The sequence below is a fragment of the Manis javanica genome, chromosome 9, assembly GCF_040802235.1.
Source record: "Manis javanica isolate MJ-LG chromosome 9, MJ_LKY, whole genome shotgun sequence".
Classification (NCBI taxonomy): domain Eukaryota; kingdom Metazoa; phylum Chordata; class Mammalia; order Pholidota; family Manidae; genus Manis; species Manis javanica.
Genome location: NC_133164.1, coordinates 43,461,705 through 43,480,223, shown reverse-complemented (window position 1 = coordinate 43,480,223; position 18,519 = coordinate 43,461,705). Strand labels below are relative to the sequence as shown.

Genomic DNA, 18,519 nt, shown 5'->3' with positions numbered 1-18,519 from the left:
ATTGATGCTTATGTAAAAGATTTTATTTTTCTAAGTCTTTCAAGCACACTTAAAATAATTCTAAAGGAATCCCTTGAAATTCCTCCCCTAAACAAAATTTCCCCATTATAAGAATATAAAACGCTTAAAAAAATTATTTTTTGTACTTGCTCTCCTTTCTAGTGTGTAAAACAACTCCCAAGCTCTAGTACTGTTAAGAGTCTGAGGCTCCAAAGTAACGATTGTTGTTCTTGCTTTCTCTTGACAGCACCGCGGCATGAGGTGACAGCAGGTGCACAGAACTACTGACCCAGAGAGCAGAGAGGTGGACAGCGTCAGGCCAGGAAGGCTGCAGGGCCTGAGCAAGTGGGCCAGGGGACAGGCAGACAGTGGAAGACAAGGAAATAAGGAGGAACCACACCAGGGTGCCTGAGCTCCCTGACCAGAGGCAGAAGTTGGGGAGAATTAGTGAGCAGGGACGGGGCTGGGCAGCTGCAGATGGAGAAGAGTGGCACTCACCATGTCCTTGAAGCTTTACCCTTGGAAAAACTTCGTGCCTGCCCTTGCTTTGGAATCTTTCTCAATCCATGGTGGCTATGGGATAAATGAGCAACCCAGACAGGTGACTGAGGTAAGGGGCTTTTCCCTTAGATGCAGCCTGAAAAAGAAATGCACATCAAATCCTCATGAATATTTTCCCCAAAGGTTTTGAATTTGAGATAAAAATTCTCCTGGGTTTGTCCTTGCCGAATGGATAAGGGTTGCTGGCAAATAGATTTCTTTTCTAATTAACCAGGCAATTGTGTTCTTATCCATTATAAAGAGTACCCTCAAAGGACATCTTATGCCCATGGAGTCTTATGTCCTTCAGAAGCCAAAGATGCCTCCTTATCTCTCCGTCATTGTACAAAGAAACAGGGACAATGGAGGAAAACAGTCGAACCAACACCCATGACTTTAGTGTTTTCCCCTCATTGTGATTGTTCCACACCTTTCTTCTCCCTGTCCATTCTTCAGTTTCTACAAATTTCTCCTCTTACTCAGTGTTTCTGTGTATTTATAGCTGATTGCTAAACCTGAGAACAATAACAGCTTTTAGAACAGTGCCCTACATAGAGTAAATAGTCAACAAGAAATTGATTGAATTTGTTTATAAATGATTGTCATTATTAGCTGCACGAGCATTTATTACCTGCCAGGCTCTGCATTTAATAGTCATTATTTCATTGTATTTTCACAGTAGTTTGACATTAGCATTTTTCTTCCCACTTTACAGAAAAGGAAACTGAGTGTCCAAGGTTTATGCTGCCTCTTTCAGCACGTACAATAATGCATGCCAGCAAGTGCTGGAGCCCAGATTCAAACCACGGCAGTCTGGACCAAACCATATTCCCAATCACTAGGGTTTTAAGTAAAGTACTGTCAGGATTGTAACCTAAGGTGGAGTTGGGAGAAGAAAAGCAGGCATATAAAATCTAGGAGGTCTTACAGATATTTTCTAAGGATTCTTTTTTATTTTTTATTATTAAAAGTTTCAACCAAATAGAAATAAGGGAAATAGTATAATGAACATCCTTGTGTCCTCACCCAGCTTCAGAAATGATCTAGTTTTATCTAACCCTGTAGCCCCCACCAGTGCCCTAAACCATCTGAAGCAATTCCCAGATAGTATAGTATTTCATCTCTAAGTATTGTATACATCTCTAAAAGATACTGACTTTATATAAAAACCATCAATATTATTCCAGCTAAAACACAAAATAAAAATACAATAAAAATGAGACTCTTCTGAGTCTTAAATACTTAATTTTTAAAAAATCAAATACTATCCCTTAAAGTGCATGAAATAGAGAGAAAGGTGTTCTCTAATGCATACAGATATCTTTGAATTGTAGAACATCTACGTCCCTTTTTTAACAGAGGATAAATTGTTGAAGGTAGGAAGAGGTGCTGCAAAGAAGAAGGAAAGTTTAGTGTTAGGGTATATGCTGAAGTTCAAGTATTGAGATTTTGTTCTCTTCTGCTTGAGTATGATGCTGGGGATAATAGCCCTTTCTGGACATCTTATGCCCCATCACCAGATTTGTGACCAGCCATCTTTCAGTACCACTGGTTTCCAAGGATGCTGCTTTCTCCACTAATTGCTACCTACCAAGTTGATAGTCATTTTTGATGTACAGATCCAGAGAGCCTTTGGTCCCCACCTCTCTGGTATTTTTTGATTGACTGTATATTTTCTGGCACCTAAGCAATCAAAATGATAGGCTATTCTGAACTACACACTTATTTTAAATTTGTATATTTGTATCACATGGAGATGTTTGTGCTGTTTTAAGTGTGTACTTTGCTGTCTCATTTAGTCCTCTGATTGATTCTATGAGAGATTTTTAGTGACTAGGAAATGGGAGCTCACAAAAGTTAAACAACTTTCCAGTCACATGGCTAATAAATAATAGATCTGGCACTCAATGTCTTCTCTCCAACTTCAAAGCTTGTGCTCTTAAGTACAATATGATACTGCATCAGCATGCTGAAAACAATAACGGTATGGTAGACTTCTAAAATGGGCTTAATGATCCCTCCCTCCTGGTGTTCACTCTCTATGTAAACCCTTCCCCTTGGATGTAGTAGTGACTTGCTTGTAACAAATAGGATATAGCAAAAGTGATGGGCTGCCACTCTGACATTAGATTACAGAAGATTATGACTCAGTCTTAAAAGCACTCTTTCCTTTGGCCCTGTTCTCTTGCTCTGATGAAACAAGCTGTCATGTTGTGAGCTGTCCCATGGAGAGACCCACAAGGCAAGGAACAGAGGGTGGCCTCTAGCCAACAGTCCACATGGAACTAAATCTTGCTAACAACCAAGGAAGTGAGCATGGAAGCGGATCCTTTCCCCACTTGAGCTTTGAGATTTTTTCTGCAATCCTGCTGACACCTTGATTGCAGCCTATGAGAGGCTCTGAACAGAGGACCTAGTTAAGCCATGCCCAGATTCCTGACCTACAGAAATTGTGAGATGATAAACATTGTTGCTTTAAGGTACCAAGTTTGGGGAACAATTTGTTACACAGAAATTGATAACTAATACAAATGATAATGTCAGTGTTAATAGTATTAAAAACTATCCTAATATCTTGTATTTGTGTGAGGCCTCAAACTTTTCCAAAGAAAAATTGTTTCAAAATAGTAAAATGAGAAAAATATTATCATTATCTTTCCCTAAAACATAGCAGTTGCATTTGAAAATACTACCTGCATTTTCAACAACAGCAAAAAAATGGTTTAATTCACCTGGTTTTCATCACCTTTATTACCATCTTGAAGACCATTTGAAACATGCTAACTAGCAAGGGAATTATTTTCTTCTTTGTACTGAGTTATTAGTAAAGAGGCATGTTTAAACCATCTGACCTGGGTGTTCTGTTGGCCTTCAGATTTGTAGCAGCTAGTTGCATTTCTCACCCTGTGCTGGGGTTTCCTAATCTCTACATCAACACGGGTTTTAAGCTGTCAATCAGTATTTTTGCCAACTGAGATGAAATATAAAGGGCAAAATAAAAAAAAATTTTACATAAGACCAGTGCTCACATGGGCAAGACCACAAAAAATTTTATAAAATGTTTTCCCTGAAGGGGTTAATCACTGTGGGAGAAAGTAATCTTCATGTTTGGCTTGAATAATCACAGAAATGACAAAATACAAATATTTTGAAAATGATGGAAGAATTAAAGGAAGAAAAACTTTTGATTGCACTTTCACGGGCACTTACTTTTTCTTTTCAGCAGTGAGTACATGTGTAAATGTATATACCCCTACACACATACACATTAACACAAAGAGATGTGTAGGAAATACACTAAACACTCTTTCATTTCACAAATAGTTATTGAGCATCTAATATGTGCCTGGCCAGTTCTGAATGTAAGGGATACACTGCAGAATAAGACAAACACAGTCTCCACCCTGTTAAAGCCTTAATTTTAATGGGAGAGATAGATAAGTAAAAGCTAAATCAATAAGTCAATAAATAATTAAAGGTTGTGTTAGTGATTGAAAGTAAAAAGGAGGAATTGTTTACATTGGATGTTCAGAAAAGGCTCATCTGAAAACTAAAAAAAGGGTGGGGTCAACATGTCAGGAGCTGAGGGAGAGCTTTCAGACAAAGGAAGTAGCAAACACAAAAGCCCAGGAATAAGAAAGCCTGGAATGTTCAAGAAACTGTCAAAGGTCTGTGAGCTTGGTGGAGAGTGAGGTGAGATGAGGTGGACCAACAGTCATGGGCCAGACTATTTAGGGCTCTGTAGGTACTGGAAAGGAGTGAAATTTAACTGTAAATTAAAAAGGAATCCATTGAAGGTTTTTAGGGTCCAGATGCATGACCTGATTTATGTTTTCAAAAGATCACTGTCATGGCTGTGTGAAGAATAAACTAAGTAAGCCAAGACTGAACATCAGAAACTGATTAGAAGCCTACTGCAGCATTCCAGGTTGGAGACGCTACTGGCTTGGAGCAGAGAGTAGCTGTAGAGAAGAACAATGGACAGATTTTGGAGATAGGATGACAAGGATCTGAAGGTGACTTGGATGTGGGGGCTGAAGGAAAGGATGGATCAAAGAAACCTCTCAGGTCTGGCATTTCAATTAAGTGAACCTGGTGCTATGTACTGTTGGGAGAAATACTAAAGAGATCTGTATCCTGAGAGACTCAGGAGACTGGTTTTCACCATGCAAAGGTTGGGATGCCTATGAGATATTCAAGTGAAGATACAATTTAAAAAATAGGATCCATAAGTTTGAGTTGGATATAATAAGTACAAGCCAATCATATTCTTTGATTAGCCTAAATTTATAAATATATACTCATGGAGGATTACGCTAGGTAATTCAATTCTTTGATTTTTTTAGAGAACAGAAATAAATCTCAGACACCTTTCAATTATTTTTCACCTAATTTTAGTCCAAACACAAACCAATACCATTAAAATTTTTTTCTGTTTCATGCTTTCTAATATTTTTATATTCTAATTTTCCATTGTAAAAAAGATTTCTTATTTAGTTACAGAAAGGGGGAGAGGTCTATAATTTATAGAGCACTTACTATAAAAGAGGCAGGGATAATATAAAATTATTTCACTCAAGTTTGTAAAAATCCTCTAATATTATTTCCTTTCTGCAGGTGAGGAAGCTGAGATTCAGGGGATTTAAGTAACTTTCCCATATGGTCAGAATTCAAAGCCAAGTTTTCCTTCAGCGCTAAAAGTCACGTCTCATCTTTATAGAGGCTGGCAACCACAGGGTTTCTCCTTTAATTTCCACATTTCTTTGTACTGTTTTTACATCTCTTATCATCACTCAGTCGAATTCAAGAAACATGTAGAGCCTCCCTAACACTTGGTTACCTACCGTTGACTCCATTTCCCCTGAGTTCTGGACATGTTCTGCTCCTTACCTTCACCATTTGATGGCATCCTGCCATTATCTCAGCTGCTTAATCAGAAGAAATTCCCAACATCCCTTCTTCTCAGAATGTCATAAATAGCTGCTATTGCCTTAGCAATTTTCTGGACCTCTGCATCCAGTGAGAATTGCTGTTACCTAAACTGTTCATTTTCTCTTGGCCATAATCCACAGGAAACTAGATTCATTAACTCTGAAGCTTGCTTAATGGAATGAACAACTTGATTTTCTTCCTCTTTTCTCTTTGTTCTTCCATAATATGTTTTCCTATCATATTTCCCATTCTGTTGTTTCACTTGTAATTTCATTATTTCTTTTTATGTTGTTTCTTAAATAATCCTGTCTGTTTCCAGTCTCATTTTCCCCCCTGCATTTCTATATTTTGGAATAGTACTATTTGAACTTAATACTTAGTTATTCAGTTATTTAGACAAAATAAAATGGCACAGGACTTGAGTATTCTATTTCAGAAAAAAATTAGTATTTGTCATTGAGAGATATGCTTATCTTAATTAGATACACTGGTCAAAGGAACTCCCACATTATTTATTTACTTGTTTTTCTTTTTGAGAGGGCATCTCTCATATTTATTGATCAAATGGTTGTTAACAACAATAAAATTCTGTATAGAGGACTCAATGCACAATCATTAATCAACCCCAAGTCTAATTCTCAACTGTCTCAATCTTCTGAAGCATAACGAACAAGTTCTTAGATGGTGAAAAAGTTCTTACATAGTGAGTAAGTTCTTACATGGTGAACAGTACAAGGGCAGTCATCACAGAAACTTTCAGTTTTGATCACACATCATGAACTATAAACAATCAAGTCAGATATGATTATTCATTTGATTTTTATACTTGATTTATATGTGAATCCCACATTTCTCCCTTATTTTTTTATTTTTTATTTTTCATTGGGTAGTTGACACACAGTATTACATTAGTTTCAGGTGTACAACACAGTGATTTAACATTTATATACATGATAATTCTAGGTACCAGCTATCACCATACCAAGTTGTTACGATATTTTGACTATATTCCTTATGCTATACATTACATCCCGGTTACTTATTTATTTTACAATTGGAAGTGTGTACTTTTTTTTTTTTTTTTTCGTGAGGGCATCTCTCATATTCATTGATCAAATGGTTGTTAACCACAATAAAATTCTGTATAGGGGGGTCAATGCTCAATGCACAATCATTAATCCACCCCAAGCCTAATTTTCGTCAGTCTCCAATCTTCTGAAGCATAACAAACAAGTTCTTACATGGAGAACAAATTCTTACATAGTGAATAAGTTACATGGTGAACATTACAAGGGCAGTCATCACAGAGGCTTTTGGTTTTGATCATGCATTATGAACTATAAACAGTCAGTTCAAATGTGAATATTCATTTGATTTTTATACTTGATTTATATGTGGATACCACATTTCTCCCTTTATTATTATTATTTTTAATAAAATGCTGAAGTGGTAGGTAGATACAAGATAAAGGTAGAAAACATAGTTTAGTGTTGTAAGAGAGCAAGAGAGCAAATGTAGATGATCAGGTGTGTGCCTGTAGACTATGTGTTAATCCAAGCCAGACAAGGGCAATAAAGCATCCACGTATGCAGAAGATTTCTGTCAGAATGGGGGGGGGGGGGGTTCTAAGCCTCACCTCTGTTGATCCCCATTTTCTCACCTGATGGCCCCCCTGCAACTGTGCCTGTCTTAGGTTGTACCTCCCTTGAGGAATCTTACCCGTCTCTGGCTAACCAGTCATCTTCCGGGGCCATACAGGGAAATGTTAAGTTGGTAAGTGAGAGAGAAGCCTTATTGTTTGAAAAGGTTAGTTTTTACTTCTTTGCATATTTATGCCCTGTGGCTTCTATGCCCAGCATTTGTCTTGAGGTGTATTTACCACTTGGAAGAATTGTGATACTCAGTAAATTCGATATGAGGAACGAATTCTACTTAAGGGTTATAATTAGGAAGGAAGAAGAAAAGCTATAGAAGTAGCAGGTGGAAGAAAAACTGGGAAGATTGATTATTTCTTTGACATACCTTCTTGTAGAGTAACTTCAGCATGTATAGGTTTTAAACTACTAATTAAATTGCACAAACACATTAACATAATAGGAGTACAGTTACGTAACCAAAGCATACCTGTAATTACCAGCCATGTCCAGTGAAACCAAGAAAACCAGTTAGGCACCTTAGGCATTTGTGAAAAATTATCTATAATATGGTGAATATTGTCCAACTGAACTTGAACAGTCTGAGAGAAATCAGACAAATTAAAACAACCCATTCCTGGGGACTGTTCACATCCCATATGTTCTTTTAACAGTAAATAGTCTGTAGTTGTAAGATTTTGGAGCGCTACAATTTGTACTTCTCCTAATTCTTGGTTGAGTTCCAACAGTTTAGATCCAGTCAAATTTGTTGTTTTGCTGTATGCACAGGCCAGCTTAGATATCTCCTTCTTCATTCCCATGGCAAGTCCAGGAACTGGCGGGATGAGTGCATCTACACCTGTAGCAGTGCATGGATCTTTGTTGGGGTTTTTTGATGGTCATCTTCTGGCATGAGTCTTCCCAAGAGTGCTGATGTTGGAAGTTCTTTTTCATATCATATCTTAGTTCATTTTCGGGGTAGCCAAATTAGGCTTTGATCCTCTGTATAAACACAAACAGACCCTATGCCTACACTTTTATATGCCCTTTATATCATTGTGTAGAACTCATTGGAGGTCACCAAACAGGAACTGTTTTTTTTTTATCATTAATCTACACTTACATGACAAATATTTTGTTTACAAGGCTCTCCCCTATACCAGGACCCCCTATATACCCCTTTACAATCACTGTCCATCAGCGTAGCAAAATGTTGTAGAATCACTACTTGTCTTCTCTGTGTTGTACAGCTCTCCCCTTTCTCCCACCCCCCATGCATGCTAATCTTAATACCCCCCTTTTTCTCCCCCTCCCTTAGCCCTCCCTACCCACCCATCCTCCCCAGTCCCTTTCCCTTTGGTACCTGTTAGTCCATTCTTGAGTTCTGTGATTCTGCTGCTATTTTGTTCCTTCAGTTTTTCCTTTGTTCTTATACTCCACAGATGAGTGAAATCACTTGGTATTTCTCTTTCTCCGCTTGGCTTGTTTCACTGAGCACAATACCCTACAGCTCCATCCATGTTGCTCGGAATGGTAGGATTTGCCCTTTTCTTATCGCTGAGTAGTATTCCATTGTGTATATGTACCACATCTTTATCCATTCATCTATCAATGGATATTTAGGTTGCTTCCAATTCTTGGCTATTGTAAATAGTGCTGCGATAAACATAGGGGTGCATTGGTCTTTCTCATACTTGATTGCTGCATTCTTAGGGTAAATTCCTAGGAGTACAATTCCTGGGTCAAATGGTAAGTCTATTTTGGGCATTTTCATGTACCTCCATACTGCTTTCCACAATGGTTGAACTAATTTACATTCCCACCAGCAGTGTAGGAGGGTTCCCCTTTCTCCACAGCCTCGCCAACATTTGTTGTTGTTTGTCTTTTGGATGGCAGCCATCCTTACTGGTGTGAGGTGATACCTCATTGTAGTTTTAATTTGCATTTCTCTGATAATTAGCGATGTGGAGCATCTTTTCATGTGTCTGTTGGCCATCTGTATTTCTTTTTTGGAGAACCGTCTGTTCAGTTCCTCTGCCCATTTTTTAATTGGATTATTTGTTTTTTGTTTGTTGAGGCATGTGAGCTCTTTATATATTCTGGATGTCAAGCTTTTATCGGATGTGTCATTTTCAAATATATTCTCCCATACTGTAGGGTTCCTTTTTGTTCTATTGATGGTGTCTTTTGCTGTACAGAAGCTTTTCAGCTTAATATAGTCCCACTTGTTCATTTTTGCTGTTGTTTTCCTTGCCCAGGGAGATATGTTCAAGAAGAGGTCACTCATGTTTATGTCTAAGAGGTTTTTGCCTATGTTTTTTTCCAAGAGTTTAATGGTTTCATGACTTACATTCAGGTCTTTGATCCATTTTGAGTTTACTTTTGTATATGGGGTTAGACAATGGTCCAGTGTCATTCTCCTACATGTAGCTGTCCAGTTTTTCCAGCACCATCTGTTGAAGAGACTCATTTCGCTATTGTATGTCCATGGCTCCTTTATCAAATATTAATTGACCATATATGTCTGGGTTAATGTTTGGATTCTCTAGTCTGTTCCATTGGTCTGTGGCTCTGTTCTTGTGCCAGTACCAAATTGTCTTGATTACCATGGCTTTATAATAGAGCTTGAAGTTGGGGAGTGAGATCCCCCCTACTTTATTCTTCTTTCTCAGGATTGCTTTGGCTATTCAGGGTCTTTGGTGTTTCCATATGAATTTTTGAATTATTTGTTCCAGTTCATTGAAGAATGTTGCTGGTAGTTTCATAGGGATTGCATCAAATCTGCATATTGCTTTGGGCAGGATGGCCATTTTGACGATATTAATTCTTCCTAGCCACGAGCATGGGATGCGTTTCCATCTGTTAGTGTCCCCTTTAACTTCTCTTAAGAGTGACTTGTAGTTTTCGGAGTATAAGTCTTTCACTTCTTTGGTTAGGTTTATTCCTAGGTATTTTATTTTTTTGATGCAATTGTGAATGGAGTTGTTTTCCTGATTTCTCTTTCTGTTGGTTCATTGTTAGTGTATAGGAAAGCCACAGATTTCTGTGTGTTGATTTTGTATCCTGCAACTTTGCTGTATTCTGATATCAGTTCTAGTAGTTTTGGGGTGGAGTCTTTAGGGTTTTTTATGTACAGTATCATGTCATCTGCAAATAGTGACAGTTTAACTTCTTCTTTACCAATCTGGATTCCTTGTATTTTTTTTGTTTTGTCTGATTGCCGTGGCTAGGACCTCCAGTACTACGTTAAATAACAGTGGGGAGAGTGGGCATCCCTGTCTAGTTCCCGATCTCAGAGGAAAAGCTTTCAGCTTCTCGCTGTTCAATATAATGTTGGCTGTGGGTTTTTCATAGATGGTCTTTATTATGTTGAGGTACTTGCCCTCTATTCCCATTTTGCTGAGAGTTTTTATCATGAATGGATGTTGAACTTTTGTCAAATGCTTTTTCAGCATCTATGGAGATGATCATGTGGTTTTTGTCTTTCTTTTTGTTGATGTGGTGGATGATGTTGATGGACTTTCAAATGTTGTGCCATCCTTGCATCCCTGGGATGAATCCCACTTGGTCATGGTGTACGATCCTTTTGATGTATTTTTGAATTCGGTTTGCTAATATTTTGTTGAGTATTTTTGCATCTACGTTCATCAGGGATATTCGTCTGTAGTTTTCTTTTTTGGTGGGGTCTTTGCCTGGTTTTGGTATTAGGGTGATGTTAGCTTCATAGAATGAGTTTGGGAGTATCCCCTCCTCTTCTATTTTTTGGAAAACTTAAAGGAGAATGGGTATTATGTCTTCCCTGTATGTCTGATAAAATTCTGAGGTAAATTCGTCTGGCCTGGGGGTTTTGTTCTTTGGTAGTTTTTTGATAACCGCTTCAATTTTGTTGCTGGTAATTGGTCTGTTTAGATTTTCTGTTTCTTTCTGGGTCAGTCTTGGAAGGTTGTATTTTTCTAGGAAGTTGTCCATTTCGCCTAGGTTTCCCAGCTTGTTAGCATATAGGTTTTCATAGTATTCTCTAATAATTCTTTGTATTTCTGTGGGGTCTGTCGTGATTTTTCCTTTCTCATCTCTGATAGTGTTGATTTGTGATGATTCTCTTTTCCTCTTAATAAGTCTGGCTAGAGGCTTGTCTATTTTGTTTATTTTCTCGAAGAACCAGCTCTTGGTTTCATTGATTTTTGCTATTGTTTTATTCTTCTCAATTTTATTTATTTCTTCTCTGATCTTTATTATGTCCCTCCTTCTGCTGACCTTAGGCCTCATTTGTTCTTCTTTTTCCAATTTCGATAATTGTGACATTAGACCTTTCATTTGGGATTGTTCTTCCTTTTTTAAATATGCTCGGATTGCTATATACTTTCCTCTTAAGACTGCTTTTGCTGTGTCCCACAGAAGTTGGGGCTTAGTGTTGTTGTCATTTGTTTCCATATATTGCTGGATCTCCATTTTGATTTGGTCACTGATCCATTGATTATTTAAGAGCGTGTTGTTAAGCCTCCATGTGTTTGTGAGCCTTTTTGCTTTCTTTGTATAGTTTATTTCTAGTTTTATGCCTTTGTGGTCTGAAAAGTTGGTTGGTAGGGTTTCAATCTTTTGGAATTTGCTGAGGCTCTTTTTATGGCCTAGTATGTGGTCTATTCTCGAGAATGTTCCATGTGCACTTGAGAAGAATGTGTATCCTGTTGCTTTTGGATGTAGAGTTCTGTAGATGTCTATTAGGTCCATCTGTTCTAGTGTGTTGTTCAGTGCCTCTGTGTCCTTACTTATTTTCTGTCTGGTGGATCTGTCCTTTGGAGTAAGTGGTGTGTTGAAGTCTCCTAGAATGAATGCATTGCATTCTATTTCCTCCTTTAGTTCTCTTAGTATTTGTTTCAGGTATGTTGGTGCTCCTGTATTGGGTGCATATATATTTATAATGGTTATATCCTCTTGTTGGACTGAGCCCTTTATCATTATGTAATGTCCTTCTTTGTCTTTTGTTACTTTCTTTATTTTGAAGTCTGTCTTGTCTGATACCAGAATTGCAACACCTGCTTTCTTCTCTTTGTTGTTTGCCTGAAATATCTTTTTCCATCCCTTGACTTTAAGTCTGTGCATGTCTTTGGGTTTGAGGTGAGTCTCTTGTAAGCAGCATATGGATGGATCTTGCTTTTTTATCCATTCTATTACTCTGTGTCTTTTGATTGGTGCATTCAGTCCATTTACATTTAGGGTGATTATTGAAAGGTATGAACTTATTGCCATTGCAGGCTTTAAGTTTGTGGTTACCAAAGGTTCAGGGTTCGCTTCTTTACTATCTTACTGTCTAACTTAACTCGCTTGTTGAGCTATTATACACGCGGTCTGATGATTCTTTATTTTTCTCCCTTCTTATTCCTCCTCCTCCCTTCTTCATATGTTGGGTGTTTTGTTCTGTGCTCTTTTTAGGAGTGCTCCCATCTAGAGCAGTCCCTGTAAGATGCCCTGAAGAGGTGGTTTGTGGGAGGCAAATTCCCTCAACTTTTGCTTATCTGGAAATTGTTTAATCCCTCCTTCATATTTAAATGATATTCGTGCTGGATACAGTAGTCTTGGTTCGAGGCCCTTCTGTTTCATTGCATTAAGTATATCATGCCATTCTCTTCTGGCCTGTAGGGTTTCTGTTGAGAAGTCTGATGATAGCCTGATGGGTTTTCCTTTGTAGGTAACCTTTTTTTTCTCTCTGGCTGCCTTTAATACTTTGTCCTTGTCTTTGATCTTTGCCATTTTAATTATTATGTGCCTTGGTGTTTCCCTCCTTGGATCCCTTCTCATGAGAGTTCTGTGTACCTCTGTGGTCTGAGAGGCCATTTCTTCCCCTAGTTTGGAGAGGTTTTCGGCAATTATTTCTTCAAAGACACTTTCTACCCCTTTTTCTCTCTCTTCTTCTTCTGGTATTCCTATAATGCGTATATGGTTCCTTTTTGATTGGTCACTGAGCTCTCAGAATTCTTTCATTCCTGGAGATCCTTTTATCTCTCTCTGCATCAGCTTCTCTGTGCTCCTGTTCTCTGTTTTCTAGACATTAATGGTCTCTTGCATTTCATCAATTCTGTTTTGAAGTCCTTCCAGAGCTTGTTTTATTTCTGTATTCTCCTTCCTTAGTTCTTGCATATTTCTCTGCAAGTCCATCAGCATGGTTATGACTTTTTTTTGAATTATTTTTCAGGAAGACTGGCTAAATCTATCTCCCCCGGTTCCTTCTCCGGGGAAGATGTAGCAGATGCCGAAGCTGTCTGGGTTACTCTTGTCTGGATCATATTTTTTTGCCTTTTCATATTGACAGGTGCTATTGACTGTCAGCTAGGAGGGCCAAACTTTTCACTTGCTACTGGCCTTTCTTTACTGGGACAACTTCGACCCCTAGTGGCTTGTGTTGGGTAATTGCGTGTAGGCTGGGTCTTTGTGTGTTGCCTGGCCGAAGTGTAGGAATTTTCCTTTCTGCCTTTCTGTGGGCGTGTTTTGCCTTAGGCTGTTTCTCTGCTTTCGCAGTGCCGGGAGGGGTAATGGATGGGGGAGTGGCTGTTTGGCTGTTTACCTCCGTGAGGGGTCTCAGAGCTGTTGCCCAGGGGGTTAGTGCACCCAGTTTTCCCTGTAATTTCCAGCCACTGGGCTGTGACCTGTGTTGTTTCCATCTAGCTGTTAAATCCCTGTCCCTTTAAGACTTTCAAAGAGCACTGGCTTTTCTTTGTCACAGGGGCATCAGCTTCGGCACCTGCTCAGAGGTCTTACTGCCCTATTTCCCTAGTTTCCAGCCCTCCACGCATGCACTGTGTCTGCACTCTGGTGCGGGTGGCTGGGGCTGGGTGTTTAGCAGTCCTGGGCTCCCTCTCCCTCCCTCCGGGAGCTGGGGGGAGGTGTGCTGGGGTCTCGCCGGCCGGGGCTTGTATCTTACCCCTTTCACCAGGCGCTGGTCTCTCGCACGTGTCGATGTAGTCAGGCTGTTGTCCTGTGTCTTCTGGTTTCTCTTTTAGGATTAGTTGTATTTGTTGTATTTTCAAAAATATATATGTTTTTGGGAGGAGATTCCCACTGTCCTACTCACGCCGCCATGTTGGCTCCGCCTCCATTTCTCCCTTATTATTATTATTTTTTAATAAAATGCTGAAGTCCCACATAATTTTTTTAAAACAAACTTCTCCATAGCAATTTTTGTGTGCCAGTCACTGTTATCAGCTTTGAGCTATCTATTACTTAATCCTCCTAGCCACTCTGAGAGATAAATACTATTATTAAATCCATATCCACTTTCACACATGGTAATGGAATATAATCTTAATTACCTGACTGAATATTTGGGGTACTGTGTAATGGCAAGAGGGAAAGAACATGGAAACAGGGTCTCTTACTATGCAAAGATATGGCATGTTCCCAGGAGAAGGGAGTGGAGTTCCAGACAGAGACCAAAAGAAGATGGCCTGACTCACCTTTAGGCAGGAGAGGCAGGCTATGAAGTAAGGCTGGCCTCCTTGGGAAGGGGTAGACAACTTGAGTGCTTTTCCTTCTGATACCAAAATAAAAGACTTCATGTTAGCTAGAAACTTATCCATTCCCTGCTTGTGCCCCAGTAAAGAGATTTGCAGATACTCACACAGTGTGATGGACTTGTCAGAAGAGACCAAAATACCCACTGTGGTCTCCTGGAAGATGGCATCAGCCTCTGGAGGAGACACTGGGGAGAGTCCCTAGTGGTGGTTAGCAGTGTTGTCAGGCAGTCCCAGTGCGAGCAACTTTTGACAGGCATTTTAGGGAAGGGTAAGGCCCACCTGGTGTCCCGTGCAGCATAGAGAATGCTTCTGTGAATGAGGAAAGAGGGAACTCGGAGACACCTGTATTTCCTGACACAGATGAACTGCCTATGTTAGAAGAGGCATATAAGGTTGATTTCATATTTAAGCTTATGTAGTCATATGTAATTTTATGATATCCTGATAGCATTAGTAAGTTAAAAAAATCACACAGCCAGTAGTGACCCCATTACCAATGAAGTGTCCTTGTACAAACAACTTTTTGGCCAAAATTACTGCTTTATCAGGAGCAACATAGTTGGGTTCTACTTGAATTACAGTGTATACATGAGCTAGAGTTGAATATTTGGAAAATCATAGATCAGATGAAAATAAGCCTACACCATAAACTTAATCAAAGCAGGCAAAACAACCAAAATGTTGTTTAGCAGCTAGTAGAATACTGATTTAGAGTCCTCAGTAAATTCTAGAATAAGCTTGACCTAGTTTATGATACCACATTTTATATTCATAATAATGTACTCTCTGTAACAGGAGTGCTTCAGGCTTCATGTTATAGAAAACTCCAGCTGACAGTGGTTTAACCATAAGAATATTGTGTATGTTAACAAAAGCCTGGATACATGTAATTAGGAGAGTAGACCGGCAGCTCCAAATTTTAGGGCATTTGGTTGATGTTTCTGGGATTCACTAGTTTTCTCTGTGGCAGCAGGCATCATGTCTTCAGGTCTCAGAATTAAAGGACAAGAAACAAGGATGTGGCCAGGGTGGTGAGAGTTCTCTCACCTGCCTGTCGGCTTTTATCAGGGGGGAAATGTCTTCCCTAGAGGCCTACCTACCAGACCTCCCCGTATGTCACATTGACCAGAACTGGATCCTGTGGCTATTTAAGCTGCAAGGGAGATGAGACGAATGAATACCTAGCATTTTTCAGCTTCTAGACAGGAAGATGGGCAAGGAAGAGGGAAGCTGGGAATGGCTGTTGTGTAGTTCATTAATGAGTGTTGGACATATTTTCCATGTTTAGAATCCTCTACTTCCTCTGTATTTCTTACAACATAAAGTCAAGGCTCCTTATCATGACACAAATCTTTCCTAGACAGACCTGTGCCCACCTCTCTATCCTCATCCCTCACCCTGTCCCACAGGCAACCTGGGTTGTGACCGTCATGAACTCACTGCAGTTCCTATGCTTCAGCATCCTGTCCTGTGCTTCTGTGACTGAGGCTTTCTGTTCACCCAATAAAGATACAGCCTTCTTTATGACCCCGGGAAAAAGAGGACCATTTTTCTCCCCTATATTCCCACAGCAACCTGTACTCTGCTATGGCACTTTATCACACTGTTCTGTGTCTTTTTGTTTATTGGCCAGTCTTCTTCAGCAAACCCTGAAGAACAGGGGTTTTCTCATGTCATCTTTGTGCAGCACCCTGCACAGCACCACATAACGGCAGTTCCGTAAAAACTTGTTGAATGAATGATGGATGGATGAAAGAATGAGTTGTTGGATATTACTCGCTCTCCGATGTCTGAGGTGCTAATGTCCTGGATGTAGGCATGATTTCCTTTGGTCTTCCTTTTTCCTTGGCAGTTTTGCTCTCCCACACAGTTTCCCTGGACTTGCCTTACCTGTGGAGCCCAGAATTGGGGGCTGCCGCTTCTCAGGGCGGCTGCCTTGTCCATTGTCGCTCCTTTGGAGGGTTTTTCCTGGGCCTCGGGTCAGTCCGACGCCTCCCTGCGCTTACAGAGGCCCCCGTGCGTTGTCTGCCTCCGTGCCACAGCTTCACAGTCTCAGCACGACTCGGAAGCATAAACCAAGCTCTTGCCTCATCACATTGTTACAGATTTTACTGATCACATTTTTCTCACTCTATTCTTTAATAGGAGAAAACGTTTATCTTCATGAGAATATACTTTTTTAAAAAGAGTAGACTGGTTTCCTGTTTGAAGATCTACCCCATATCCGGAAAAGAAGCCAAGAGAACACACCATATCTAGGTTCTCCTTGGATACATTCATGCCTAATTTAGCTATGCCTGGGATTAGGGGGTCAGCAGGAAGCATTTTGTTTCTTTTGCCTGTTATTTATTTATGGTTTTGAATGTGCTCTGTCTCCAGGAGGGAAGTAATGCTACTTTTCCCAGATTTTCTCACTGACATTTAGATGGGCTTTAAATACTGATTTCCCCAGACTTCTGACCTAATATATTTCATACAGTCTGAATCTGAGTTTGAATTTCTAGGTGCAAATAGGGAGTATGGGTAGGAGTTTGAGGGGATTTTTACTCAGGGCCCAGAATTAAGAACAAGCTGAGGGATTTTTCAATGGATGAGACAGAAACAGTGCAGAGGTGACAGGGCTCTAAGCCTTTCTGCTAGAACATGAGTTTTCATAATCTGAGTTGACTTTAATATGACTGATTAATTAGGGAACATTATTTGTATTTTATAGATTGCATTGGCGCTAATTGGATTGAGATTGGGAATTAACATCAATCAGAACAAATCTGCTGTTCTGGTTACAACCATCTTTGTTTAACTGGGTAGGTGATAAGACAAAGGGGGATGCAGGCAATTACAACATGTCTTTAGATAAGCACTCTGTTGATGGTAGCTCTGGTGGTGCCTGGAAAAGAAAAGCAATTCGTCTGCAGTGAAGTGGAAGTGGTCCTCCAAAGATATAACCGAATTTTTAGTTGCCAAAATAATTGATATGTGTGGGAGTCTTACTGGCTACAAGCGAGTAGAGACCAGGGATGCCAAATGCCCTGCAATGCATAGGACAGAACCACACAGGGAAGAATTGGCTGGCTTGCAAATTAAAATGCCAAAAGTTACATTTCCCCTATCTACCCCTGCTGCAAGGATAGGCATGGCAGCTGGAGAAGAATAAATGTGTTGCATATATAGCTGTGGGGTAAATCACAGAGTTTCCAGAATTTCCTGCCTGGCCTTATCCATTTACATATCAATAGGTGTTTACCACTGCAGAGCCTCCTGGTGATCTGTGGCAAGGGGTGGAGAAAAAATGCATTTTTCCTCCCCTCTGTTCCTGGTATGTAATTGGTCTGGCATCTGCCAGTCACCAAGGACCTGCCCATGGAGTTCCTCCTGGAAGGGGCAGCTGGGAAATAGAGAGCTCACTGCGGCTGCTCAGTGAGCCATGGCTGGCGGAGATGGGCAGTGCCCAGCCTGGCCAGCAAATTCGAGCAAGCTGTGAGCAATAAAAACAGCTTCTCTCAACCTACCCTTTCCCTTGACTTATTCTGGTTTCACTGGTTTCATTGGTGGATTCACCTGGGGCCAGGAACACCCTTCTCCCCAGAGCTCTAATAGTTAAACAAAAAATGTGAGATGAACCTTTACTGATGACATTTCGAAGTCTGAAAATCTATGGCCCTCTGGCCCTCTAGTTCTGACACAAAAATTTGTTTGCTTCAAATCTGCTTGTTCACTCACGAACCCAAGGTTTCTTAGGAGAGCAGCCAACAACCTCTTTCAGCAGGACAGGCCATGTTCCCAGTACTTGACCCGTTACACATTCCCTTAGCCAGAAGTGGGCTTCACTGGGCTTGCCAGCTCTCACCTCCACTTAGGGCAAGTTTTTAATTCAAAAGAAAACCATGCTTGTGCAGGAAGAAAAC

General features: G+C 39.9%; 1 long non-coding RNA gene across 1 annotated transcript in view; it reads right to left on the bottom strand.

The window, feature by feature from the left end:
* Positions 1–217: 217 nt before the first annotated feature.
* Positions 218–18,519, bottom strand: part of LOC118973283 (uncharacterized) — an 81,415-nt gene continuing 63,113 nt past the window's right edge. Inside the window, exons 6-7 of the long non-coding RNA XR_012121052.1 lie at positions 14,555–17,501; positions 218–637 (exon numbers count right to left, since the gene is read on the bottom strand). This is a non-coding gene — a long non-coding RNA (uncharacterized lncRNA). The remainder of the gene's footprint in view (positions 638–14,554; positions 17,502–18,519) is intronic.